We start from the raw sequence: 13,376 nt of genomic DNA on the forward strand, positions 1-13,376 counted from the left end.
TGCCACACAAAGTTGGCATCATGGATGGCCTTGACCACATTGTCTCCACCGTCAGTCACCCTGAACCCATGGGTGAGCTTGCTCTGCCCAACAAGCCACCCCTGCACTATGTGGTGCATCATGGTCACCATGATCTCCCTTGCTGTGTGGGGCTCATCTATCACCTTGGCTTGAAGGAGAGCCCACCAATGGCCCGACTGGTCACACCAGTGCCCTGTGAGGGAGAAGTAGGCAAGCAGGGGACTTCCCTTTGGGCATACTCACACTGGTGCCAGGCTAAGGAGGAAGAAGAGCAAGGGAGTTCTGCCTTCTGAGATGCAGCAGCATTGCCATGGTGGTGAAGTGTTTCACCTCCTTGCCCCAGCTGATCTACCTTCAGCAGTGCTGACAGATAGCTTACTTGGGATCATCTGCTACCTCAATATGATCCCACACTACACTACTCACCTGCTTCTGGGTCCTGCCTTATGCCTCTCCTCAGCAGGCAGAGGCACAACAACAGGAGGAGCTGACTTAGCTGAGCCAGTTGCCTGCACAACCTCCTCTGTAGTGCCTTCCTGAGAAGAAGACCTAGGTCCAGGAAAACTTTGAGGAGTGTGGAGCACAAACTCAGATTCCCCCTCAGTTCCCAGAATTTCTTTAGCTAGGGCACTCACGTCCCCTCGTTCCACATCCAGCTCCTCCTCTGGCAGCGGGAGGCTTACACTAGGAGATGAAATGGAGGTAGAGGAGATTGTCATTCTGCTTCTGGTTCCTATTTCTGGTCTTAGGGGAGGTGGTGCAGGTGCAGGGACAGGTACTGCTCCCACCTCCTTGCTTCCATTGGCAGTAGAAGACTCATGGCTGCCAGGAAAGAGGATACATCTATGTTTGGGGGGAGGGGAGGACTTACAGCTCTAGCTCTTCCCCTGCCCGCTGTAGCCTCTCTCCCTCTCCTACCAGAAGACCTGGCACCTGCTTTTCTAGCATGCTTCATATCAATATTTCCTGTGCTGAAAAATGTGTCTGTGGGTGTAACTAACTAATAATATATGTCTTCTTCTTCTTTGTTGTATGACTGTTTCTGACTTCTTCTGTGTTGTGTTTACTGTTGTGTATGTAACAAAAATATCTCTTCTTCTATGACTCTCTGACTCCTGTGTTTTGTTTAATAATCTGAATCTCTATCTGACTTCTTTTGTGTTATCTTTAGTTTGTATGTAACTATAACTAATAATATATATATTACATATTTTATATATATATTATATATATTATATATATATATTCTTCTTCTATGACTGTCTGACTTCTTCTGTGTTGTGCTCTGTTTAATAAAATCTGACTTCTTGTATGCTGTATGTGTGTTAGTGTGTGTAATGATCACACTGTCAGGAAAAACACAACTTTCTTTTTAAAAAGTTTTGGGGGGAAAAAAACTAAAAACAAATATACATTGAAAGAAATGGATTGGATAGGGATAAATAGAGGGATTCTAGTTAGTAGGCTATGTCCAATCTTTCCAAGAACAGAAAGTAGCAGGAGACTGGGTAGGTAGGAAGCCAAGCCAGTCCAATACCTTTCAGATACTGATACTCAGCAGAAACAGGTCACAAAAGGCACAGAAAGCCTGCAGAGGCTTATATGCTATTTCGGCATCCTTCCCACAGAGCACTGTGACTGGAAGGAGACTCAGGGAAAGATCACAGTCACTGGCCAGCTAACAATGTCAGTCTTCCGCCCCTCTCCAGTCCTCCTCCCTCTTTTCAGTTTTGTTCCCCTGAAAGGCTGCCTTCCAAATCTCTGAATCTCTGAATCTTTTCCTAATCAATTTGGAGGGTCTGAATCAATACAGAGGGGTTTTTTTCTTCTCCCAATTTTATTTGGATTTGGTGATTCAATCTCTGCATCTGGCCAAATCTTCTCCAAATTGAATCATGGACTGAAACTTTGCACTCCCTGTTTTTTTCACTTTATTAAGGCTGGTTACCTTGTTTCTGAGAGGGCCCTATTCCAGTGGTTCTCAACCTTTTTAAGACACAAGATACCCCTTGCTAAACTTGAGGCACCCTTTGGAAAATGCTAGCTCTTACTTTTTTCTTGTTTTTGACTGTGGAAAAATAATAAAGCAGTTTTTTCTCTTGCAAAGAACTCAGAAAGACCACAACAGGTAGGAATGTTTTAACACCATTAATTCCTATTTGAAATCTCTTGAGTTTACATTGTGAATCATGCATGCATAAATAACAGTGCTAACAGTAGATGGCACCTTGGGGCACTCTTGTTGGGCATCACTGCCTTATAGTATGACTTGAAGAAGGACTTGTGCCTGAAAACATGTCTATCATTTCTACCAGATATGTGTTTGGTTCAGTAAAAGACATCACACTCCAAAACCCATGCTTCTCCTATATTGCCTGGCCCATCATGGCTATAACACTCCAGGCCTACTAATATGTTTCTGATAGTAGCCTTAAAATTGGCAGGATCTAATCAGTTCCGAGTTTCTTTAGAAGCCTTGCATTAGAGGGCTTCAAAGTCAGTTTCACCACTTACGAAATTAAAAAGACTACACTTAGATTACAAAGTGGACAAAAGTTGAAAAATGCAATGCACTTAGGATGGTTGGTAGGTGGTAGCTGTGTTGGTCTGAGGACATAGGCAGACATGGTTCTTTGGGTAAATCCAATGTCTTTTATTAGATCCTCCTGTCTCATCCTTTTGACTACACCCCTGAAACTGTCTCTCACCTACTGATCACCTCAATTTACATTTCAATTAACTTGCTTTCCTGCATATGTACTGTCCTCTGACTGATTTACCACTCCATCCAGGAAGAGCACAGACAATCTGCAGATGCTTCCTCATCTTAACAAAGGGTGTTTGTGCCTGAAAGATTGCTAAGAAGAATTTTTCCAACCTTTTGAGTTAGTCTAATAAAATATATCAGATTTATTCAAAGAACCTTGTCTGCTTATGAGGGTTGTGCACTTTGCTATAAAAAGATGATTGATGTTTGTTGCAATAGGCAACAAATTGGGACCAGCACTCTGTTATGCAGTTAAGTGAATTATGCACTTTTCTGACATGCATAGAAGTACCATAACTTTCAGGGCAGCATGATATTATACCGCTCAGTGTCTAAAGAATAACTGAAGCAAAGTGATTTTTTCAGATTTATTTACTAGTGGTGCAGCTTCATCTAGAACTATTTTGTTATTGATATTAAATTTGTTGAACACTTTGGCCTACAAAAGAAAGAGAGAGAAAAGAAAAAAAATTAGAAGGAAAAAAAATTGAGAATTCAGAATTTACAGCTTATTGCTTGAAAGATAAAGCTAGCTCTGTAGGGTAGGACCAGGAACCAAAATCACCTGGATTAACTGGAGAAATGAACTGGTCTAAAAACAGTCTGAAAAGGCTTGACAAGGACAAGTGCAAAGCCATGAACTTGGGAGAGAATAATAGCACATGCAACTAAAGACTGGAGAATAACTAGCTAGGCTGCAGTACTACAGAGAAAGACCTGGGGTTTACAGTACACCATAAAGTAAAAATAAGCCAACATTGTGCTGTGGTTGCAACAAATATGGCCTGAGTGGAAAGAGTCCAGTGAAGAGTGATACGAAAGTAGAGGAGCCTCCAAAGCTTCTATAAGGAAAGGTTGAAAGAACTAGGATTATTTAGTCTGAAGAAGAGAAGACTGAGGTTCATAACAGTCTTCAGATACCTGAAGGGTGATTAAAGACATAGGTTTTACTCTGTGGGACAGGACTAGGAGCAATAGCCTCAAGCAACAGCAGAGGAAATTTAGTTTGGACATTAAGACCTTTCTGACTGTGAGGGTGGTCAAGCACTGTAGCGGGCTACCTAAAGAAGTTATGGAATTTTCATTCCTAGAAATTGTCAAGAGCGTGTTAGATAGACATTAGAGCTGTGCAAAGCTTCAGTCCCTGATTCAATCTGGTGGAGATTTGCCCCAATTTGGTGGCTGAATCTCTGAATCTGAATTGAATCAAGAGACCCTTCAATCAGAACCCTTTGGAATGATTCAGAGAAGTTCTGAAAGATTCATAGAGTCAAAGATAGACACAGCTTTAAAAGTTTTTTCTACATACCTCAAGGTAGCAGGCAGCTCATGGATACTACAATGCTGGGGCAGATAGAGCAGAAGCACTTCTGGTCCACTTCCGGGTCCACTGGGAAGCACACTAGGGCAATTCCCCACAGCTTTCCTGGATTGGAGACTGGCGCCTCCTGGGTCTGGGGGGGCACCCAGGGTCCCCCTGTGGCCAATCACTGAGTCGGGGCGTGCAGAGGGGCCACCCTGCATGCTCCCTAGTGAATCCAGAAGTGGACTGAATGTATGCTCCTGTGGGATGCTCCATCTGCCCAAGTATCACAGTGTTCACAAGCCGCACCTGACATTTAAAGCTGTGTCTATGGCTGAATTGCTGATGCTCCGTATCAGCATCAAATCTTCAGATTTGGATTCAGCCAAATCCAATCAGGGATAGTGATCCGAATCAACTAATTGAAACGATGTCCCTAATTAGGGCCAAATCCGAATCTGAATTGAAAACGGCCCATTTCACACACCTCTAACACATGGATGGTAAATAAGAACTTTTCCGATAATTTAGGGATGTATTTGGTAGCCATGTTGGTCTGAGACAAAATTATGTTGTTTTTTTATCTAAGAGGATTTTTAACATCTTGGATTTGTCCACAGCATGAAGAAGGGTACATGTGCCCAAAAGCTCACAAAGAAAGATTTTTTTTGTGTGTGATTTCTTAGTTGGTCTAATAAAAGGTATCATCTCTGAACCAAGAGTTCTAAAGTTTTACATTACAATAATCCATGTACTCTCACATTTGTGTGTTTTCATTAATCACATATGGCTGAACCATTTTTATCATGTGGATTATTTTCAGTTATGTCTTGTATCCCATGTAGCCCATGCTTCCTCTGGTATGACCAGCCCCTATAATGTGTACTAGTCAACATGCAAGTCTGAAAGGGTTAGAATAACAATGATCATGGCAATTATGATAAAAACAGTGAATGCCACTCTTTGTCAGCCATACCTGATGCCCATGTCCCTCTTTTTTTACCATACAGGGCAGCACAGTAATGACAGATCATAGATTTCAGCACAGCTGTGTCACTGGGTTCCAGACAGAGACGTTCTGCTGGAAGTGCTATTTCCTATAATAACCACCATTATTCATCAGAGTACTTCTTATTTTAAACCATATTTTTTCTAGGCATTTTAAAAAAAATAAACAAATTTAGATCGCTCTTTGGCTCAACTCTTATTAATCTGTCAAAGTCTTTTAAAGCAGACCTTACATTCAGTTCTTCTTGTCTTCCATGGCAACATTCATTGTAAACATCATTAAGGATGTGAGGTCTCTCCCTTAATTAAGAACTAAAAGGTTTCATTTCCTAAAACAAAAGCATGTGGCAGGTTTTATTGATCTGGTCTATGTCGCCAGCTGAACACATTAGCAGAGTTTATTGATTACTGCAGCAGTAATGAGCTTTGTTCCCTGTCAGGTAAAGCCGACATTCTTAAAGAGACCTCTGTTGAAAGTGGCCAATATGTATGTATGCATTCACCAAGATATATGATGAAGTAGGTTTTTAAAGACTTTATTGCCTATGTATCATTTTTTAATTTAACTGCAGTCATTAGAAAGGTTATTTTCCAGTCATTATCTTGTTATAATTTCTTCTGAATACTAATGATGCACTTAGGAATGGATGCAAAGCCAAAACAAGTATAACATTTAAAAAAATGTAAGCACATATGGCTATTACTACTCTTACTAACCTCCAACAAAGGAATCATCATTATATTCTAATGAGCAACTGTGGGTAAGCACAGCCTCGGCAAATCATTACCTAACACAATGCTCAAGAACATCCCCAATTTAGGAGAAGCAATTTCAGATTTTTTTAAAGTTTGTTTCGGTAGATATCCTAACTATACAGACCCTTTCCATCCCTAATGCTTTGAAGGTATTCACATGTGAATTATCCATGAGCTCTGTTTGGTTGTTTTACTGTGGTAGATATAGAAAATGGGAGACTTGATCATGATTCGTGCTGGGTCCTTTGGTGACTACACTTAGGAGTTGAAATGGCTAAGAATTAGCTCCCTGCTCTAGAGGGTGATTCTGTTTGACCAACTTGGGCATCTAGGATTGCTATATGTGTCCTAGTGACTATGCAGGTACCTGATTTTGCTACCAAGTTCTCTATACGTCATATGGAACATCAGGAAATTCCACGGAGAAATTCCTGGAGATGCCTGTATATCAGGTCATAGAGCAGGGGAAGGCAATTATTTCAGGTGGAGGGCCACTTACTGAGTTTTGGAAAGCCATCAAGGGCCACCTGACAGGCAACCAGAGGAAGATTAATATTAGTTTTCTAAATTTTTTAGGGGCCCCACGGGCCTGATGAAATGTCCTGGTGGGCTGCATGCGGCCCGCAGGCCACATTTTGCCCACCCCTGTCATAAAGTCATAGAGTTATAGAGGCCTCTGGTCAGGTCAGTCCCAAGGCCTCTGCAACTGTTGGAGTACAGTAGATGCTGTAACAGCTCTCCTCCACTCTGCCCTGTGTTTGGCTAGTTTTGTGCACTCTGCCAGTTGAAGCTTGTATATAGCCAGTAGGAAATGCTAAGCTTATGAGTATGTCTGAACTTCTGCCTGTTTCTGGAGCTTAGGATCTTGACACACAATGCATGTTTGGTGCTTCTGTGATTCATGACACCTGGTTCTAGTCTTTAAGATAGCCTCCTAATAGTTTTTGGCAATAGGCACATGTTGAGGGCACCACCTTGTTTGTCCTAAAACCTAATGGTGGAAGCACTCATCAAGAAGTGGGACACCTCAGTTTTAGGCTTTCCTCAACCTCAGTTCTCAAAGTTACACGTCCTAGGAGAATGTCCTTACCTCCTAGGATTTAGCATACACAAGGCAAAGGTCCGTTGACTCTAGTCATCCAGTTTCAACAGAACAGAGAGAGAGATTCCTTAACTAGTAGTCAGAGCACTCTTGTGGGAAGTGGGAGATTCAGGTTTGAATCCTGTCAAGGTAAGGTAGTCTAAACTCAGATCTCCTGATCCTGAGCAGGTTATTTCTCGCAAGTTCTTTAACAACTAGGCTGCTAAGCAAGAAGAGGTTTTCGTCATTGTTGACCTGATCACAGTTCTATTCATGTAAGTTAGGCATGGGTTTTGTGCTTCAGTTCTGCCAGGGGTCCTAACAGGCAGCACACCCCAGGCTAATTGCCAAAGGAGCCACACCTGCCTGTGCCTTTGACTAACAACCTTAATACAGCTAATGACTTCAGCTGGCCACTGTCTTGGACTCCTGCTCTCCCCACAGCCAAGCCATTTAATTCCAGTTGTGGCAACAAATTCCAGGCCAAACACCAGTTCCTGCTAAAGGTCTGCCCTGGAAAGCACATGTGATCTAGTACTTCTGGTTTCCTGACCCTGTTTACTTTATTCCTGGACTCTAACTTCTGGACTTTTTTCAGTTGGATTTGGTAATTCATACTCTGATTCCTGAATTTCAACTTGGCTTGAGATTTAGATTTTGTCCCTGAATCTGGTAACTTGGTACCTGGTTCCTAACCCTGGATTTGGTCAGTGTCTTGGACTCTGTCCCTATATCTGACCTTCCATTGATAGTATAACCACTAGGCAAGACTCCCCATGACCTGATACTTTACAGTTAGGCAAAATTTACAGGCCTCCCAGAAAAGGCCTGAACCATAACAGAACAGAACTTATGCAGGTCTTAATCATAGAAGCACAGAATCATAGGGCTGGAAGGCACCCTGAAGGATCATTGGGTAGAGCCCTCTGCATGAGCAGGAAAGACATCTGAAGTCAGATGACCCCAGCCAGGTGACCGCTTCTCCTGAAGACCTCTTTAGTAGATGATTGCACCACCTCTGGGGGGAGCTTGTTCCATAGTCTGGACACCCTAATTGTAAAAGAAGTTTTCCTAACGTTCAGCTTGAAACTATCTTCTAGGAGTTTGTGGCTGTTGTTTCTGTTTTTCATCTCAGGGCGCCCTGGTGAACAGTTGTTCACTGAGCCCCTGATGTATACCTCTGATACAGCTGTAAGCTGCAATCAGGTCCCCTCTCAGCCTTCTTTTCTTTAGTCTGAAGAGTCTGAGATCCCTCAGCCTCTCCTCATTTATCTTGTCATGCAAATCCCTGATCATATGGGTGGCCCTTCTTCAGACCCTCTTGAGCATTAGCAAGTCCTTGTTGAAGTGCGGTGCCCAGAACTGGATGCAATAATTCAGCTGTAGCCTCACCAATGTTGAGTAAAGCAGGAGAATCACTTCTTTGGATTTACTGGAGATAAATTGATTGATGCATGCCAGAGTTTTATTGGCCCTAGCAGCTACTGCATCACATTGCTGGCTCACATTCATGCTGGGGTCTACTGTTACCCCCAGATCCCTTTCAGGTAAATGCTGGTCAGGTTAGTGATGCCCAGCCTGTAGGTGTGTTGGGGGTTCTTCCTTCTCAGCTGCAGCACTTTTCATTTCTCTACATTGAACCTCATCTGGTTCTGTTCTGCCCAACATGCCAGCCTGTCTAGGTCCGCTTGTATCTGCAGCCTATCTGTGGGTGTGTCCACACAACCCCATATCTTGGTGTCATCCGTGAACTTGGCCAATGGGCTTTTCACCCCCTCATCCAGGTTGTTGTTGAAGATACTGAACATTACTGGGCCAAGTACTGACTTCTGGGGTACACCGCTGCCCACATCTCACCAGGACAACACTGATCCATTCATTTGGACTGTCTGTGTCTTACCCTGCAATTATTTTCACATCCACTTGATGGTCCTGCAGTTGTTCTGATCAGTACCACATGGGATACCAGGTCAAAGGCTTTCTGGAAGTTGAGGTATATGATGTCCACTGCTTTTCTCTCATCCAGGTGACGAATCATCTGATCATAGAAAGAAATGAGGTTGATCAGACAAGACCTGCCCATGATGAAGCCATCCTGGCTGCCATTCAGTAACATACCTTCTGCAAGTTTGTCACTTATAGCCTCTTTGATGAATGTTTCTAACATTTTTCCTGGAATAGAAGTTAAGCTAATTGGTCTGTAGTTTCCTGGGTCTTCCCGCTTCCCCTTCTTGAAGATGGGCACAACACTGGTCTTCTTCCAGTCCTCTGGGATTTCTCCAGAGGCCCATGATTTCGAAAGACCTTTTCCAGAGGCTCTGCAATTACTTTGGCCAATTCTTGCAGCACTCTTTGGTGGAGTTCATCCAGTCCTGCTGATTTATATACAACTAATTTCTTTAATCTATCATACACCAGTTCTATGGCAATAGTAAGAATGGTGTCAATTCCACCCTGCTCATTCTGTGCCCTACCTGGAATGTTGTTCCCCTTGGTCTTGGGACAGATCGAGGCAAAGTAGTCATTTAGGAGTTCTGTTTTTTTCCTGAGTAGTAGTGACCAGGTATCCTGTGGCATTGAGAAGTGGTCCCACACTTCCATTAGTTTTCCTTTTACTCCCTTTGTAACTAAAGAAGGACTTCTTATTGTCCTTGATTCTTGTAGCTAGTTTTAGCTTGGTATCTGACTTAGCTTGCCTAATCTGGTTTCTACAAGTGTGGGCCACTGTCAAGTAGTCTTCCATAGAGGCTATCCCAAGCTTCCATTGTTTGTGCGCCTCTTTTTTTTTTTCTGTAGGAGGGCTGCAACTTCCCTGCTTAGCCAAAAGTGTTTTTTGACCCTTCTGCTACTCTTTCTCCATAAGGGAATGGATTTTCTCTGCGTCTTAAGGATTGTATCCTTAAGGAATGACCATTCTTCTTGTGCTCCCTTTACCTGTGGTTCTTGGTTTCTCAAGGCATTCTCTACTAGTGACCTGAGCTTATTAAAATTTGCATTTTTGAAGTCTAAGACTTTGAGCTTGGTATCTGTTTTGTCAGCCTCGCAACAGACTGTGAACATAATGATTTTGTGGTCACTATCGCCTAGGCTGCTCTCTATGTTTAAGTTGGTCACCAGGTCATCCCCTTTGGCCAGGACCAGGTCAAGAACTGCATTGCTTCTAGTTGGCCTGTGCAGCTCCTGAGTCAAAAAAAGTTCTTCGGTGCTGGTCAGGAAGGATCGTGATCTATCCGAGCTGGTCAAGCATTCCTCCCAGGAGATGTATGAGTAGTTGAAGTCACCCATGACAACCAAGTCCTGTGCATGTGTGGCCTCCATTAGTTTATGGGCAAATGCTAGATCAAGCTCCCCACCTTGGTTAGGTGACCTGTAGTATACACCTATAGTCAGGTCTCCCTTTCCATGCCTCCCCTGGAGCTTGACCCATAGGGTTTCCAGCTGTTCTTCTTAGGAGCTGACATTGGCCAGTAGGGAGGTGTACTGCTCTTTCACATAGAGGGCAACACTCTTCCCTTCCTGATCCTTTCTGTGAAGGATGTAGCCGTGTGTGGCTATGCTTCAGTCATAAAAGGAGTCCCACCAGATCTCCTTAATCCCTTCTAGATTGTAGTGCCCAGTGGAAAGCAGGAGGACTAGTTCCTTCTGCTTGTACCCCATGTTTCTGGCATTGGTGTACAGGCACCTAAGTCCTTCTACTGAGGTCACTGGCTGCTGGTTGTGTTGAAGGGAAGCTGTTTTCTCAGCTCCTGTAAGAGTGGTTTGCTTGGTTTCATTGTCAATGGAGCTTTCCTGTATATTGGTCCCTAGGTAGGATCCATTTAGCATTTCCCCATTCCCCTGCAATCTTAGTTTAAAGCCCCATCTAAGAAATCAGCCATCCTGGCTGAGAAAAGGGACTTACCTTCCCACATGAGAAGGATGCCATCTCTCCTCAGGAGTCCTCTGTCCTTGAAGTGGGTGCCGTGGTCATGGAAGCCGAAGCCTTTTTGGTGGCACCACATCAGAGACACCTCCTTGGACCATGGCCTGCAACAGGGAGCACAGAGGAAAAAATTACCTGAGCCCCCAATCCTTTAAGCTCAACTCCCAGAGCCTTGACGTAGCTCATGACATGGTCTGGATTGTTCCTGGCCATGTCATTTGTTCCAACATGTATAAGAAGCATGGGGTAGTAATCTGTGGGCCGGACAAGCCTAGAGATCCTCTCTGTGACATCACAGATCCATGCCGCAGGGAGACAGCAGACCTTCCATGCTATGGGATCTGTGTGGCAGATGTCTCCTTCTGTTCCTCTCAGCAGGGAGTCACCTACTACAGTTACCTGATATCGTCTCCTCTCATTGCTCTGTTGCCTCACAGCCTGCTTGGTGGTAGTTGTGGGTGCAGCCTCCATTGCTGCACGCTCCATTGCTGCATGCTCCATTGCTGCACTCACTCCTAGTGATGCCAGGGCCCCAAATTGGTTCCCCAGCTGCATTGGACGAGTTGTTCCAGCAATGCAGGGTCTAATTCTGCATCATTTAGAACTAGAGGTGACTGTCTTCCATCCGTCCATGTCAGGTCCCCCTTGTGTTGTCATTCCACCATTTGAATGATCCTGCAAAGAGTGGAAGTACCCATCAATCATATCCTCAGTGGCTCTGATCCCATGCAGCATGCTAACCTCTGCCTGGAGTTCCCTCACCTGCCCCTCCAGGGCCTCAATCCAGGCACATGTGGGACAGGTAAGGGGACTGCCAGCCATCCTGCTGCCCCCAGACCACCAAGGAACCACCGGGCAACCCCTGCATGGAGGGGGCCCAGGTGCCACCGACCCACCCAAAGGCTCCATCTGGATGGAGTCCTCAGAGAAGCCTTGGGTGGGAGGCAGCATCAGAACAGGGTCCTGGCTGCACTCCAAGTCACCACCCCCATTCAGACTCCCTCACATCTAGAGACTCTGGAGACTCTGCCTCTCCTGCTCTCCCTTCTACACAAACTCCTAAAGACTGTTCCTGTTAGCGGGGCTCAGGAGTATGGCTCCCACCCAGCACAGCTAGATAGGGATGGGAGAAGAGGGAAAACCCTTCCCAATTCCCTACATCTGGCCCAGCTGGCCCAACTGGCCCAGCTCCACCTCCCTCTTCCCCCCTGCCCTGCCTGGCTTACCTTCATTCAGCTGTTGGCTCCTTGCTCATTGCTCTGCTCAGTGTGGTCAGGGGGAGTTGAAGGCACACATGTACTGATACACATGTGCCTTCTTCAGCGTCCAAGCCCAACTGGTGGGGGTTTGAATCTCCCAAGGCTTTTTAGCAGCTGCTCAGCTGTTCTGCGTAGATGTGGCTAGCCCTGCAACTGTGCAGAAGAGTCTGCTGACAGCCCCTCCCCCAAGGGAACTTTGTCCCCAAGGGAACTTCACCCCCAGAAGCTTACCTCACCTCAGGATCCCCAGTAAGTGGTCCCTGCTTGTCCTAGGGGCCCATTGTCCTCCCTGGTTACCCCTCACCCATGCCTACTCCTGCACAAATTTTGGCACATCCCTAAAAAGTGCACCTGTTTGTGCGGCCTGTTCACATGGCTTGGAAGTGCGGCTCACACCTGGCATGGCTAAATAGGGGTGGGAGGGGAGGAAAACCCCTCCCTGGTTCCCTACAGCTGGCCTGGCTGGCCTGGCTCCTCCTCCTTCCTCCACCCTGCCCTGCCCCACTTACCTTGATTCAGCTGTTGGCTCCTTGCATGCTGCTTCACTCAGTGTGGTTGGCGGGATCACTCATTTCTGAGCAAGAGCAGAAGCTTTAATGTAGCTGCCTACAGAACATTGCAAATGGAGGCATGTAATGAATTTAGGCATCTAAGCAAATTTTAGTCTTCTAAATTTAGCACTTTTTAAGTTTTGCCACCTAAGCATCCAGTTTGAATCCTGGACAAACTGTGAGTATCTACAGGTAACAAATGGCTATTTTATACAATGAGAAAAACACAACAAAATTGAATAGCTAAAAGCTGAAGTTCATAGGATTATAGGAAAGTAGCATTGGAAGCTACCTTACAAAGTGATCTAGCCCCTGCCCAAGGTAAGATCTTTCTTGACTAATCCATCCCAGCCAAGTGTCTGCCCAACCTACTCTTAAAAATTTCCAGTGGTAGAGATGCCACAACTTATCTAACTGAAGAAACTCATACTGTATCTGAGCTCATAGACTTACAGAGAAATCAAGCTGAAAGGGACTTTCAGAGGTCACCTAGTCCACCACCCTGCCTGAGGCACGATCATCCCTATCCAAATGCTGCTAGGGCCTCTGCCCGGGGGGACACCCATGGCTCACTAAGAGCATCCGGGAATGTCTTCTTGCTAAAAGGGAGGTATATACCCAATGGAGAGATGGGGTCATCACCAAGAAGGACTATGTTACAGTCGCCCGAGGATGTAGGGGGGCAGTCAGGAGGGCCAAGGCAGAGAT

General features: G+C 45.0%; 1 long non-coding RNA gene across 1 annotated transcript in view; it reads left to right on the top strand.

Moving 5' to 3' along the window:
• The first annotated feature begins 1,623 nt into the window (after positions 1 to 1,623).
• The window catches only part of LOC109306344, a 14,836-nt gene continuing 3,083 nt past the window's right edge, over positions 1,624 to 13,376 (top strand). Inside the window, exons 1-2 of the long non-coding RNA XR_002099954.1 lie at positions 1,624 to 1,711; positions 3,905 to 3,915. This is a non-coding gene — a long non-coding RNA (uncharacterized LOC109306344). The remainder of the gene's footprint in view (positions 1,712 to 3,904; positions 3,916 to 13,376) is intronic.

The sequence above is a fragment of the Crocodylus porosus genome, unplaced genomic scaffold (assembly GCF_001723895.1).
Source record: "Crocodylus porosus isolate Cpor-Errol unplaced genomic scaffold, CroPor_comp1, whole genome shotgun sequence".
NCBI lineage: Eukaryota > Metazoa > Chordata > Crocodylia > Crocodylidae > Crocodylus > Crocodylus porosus.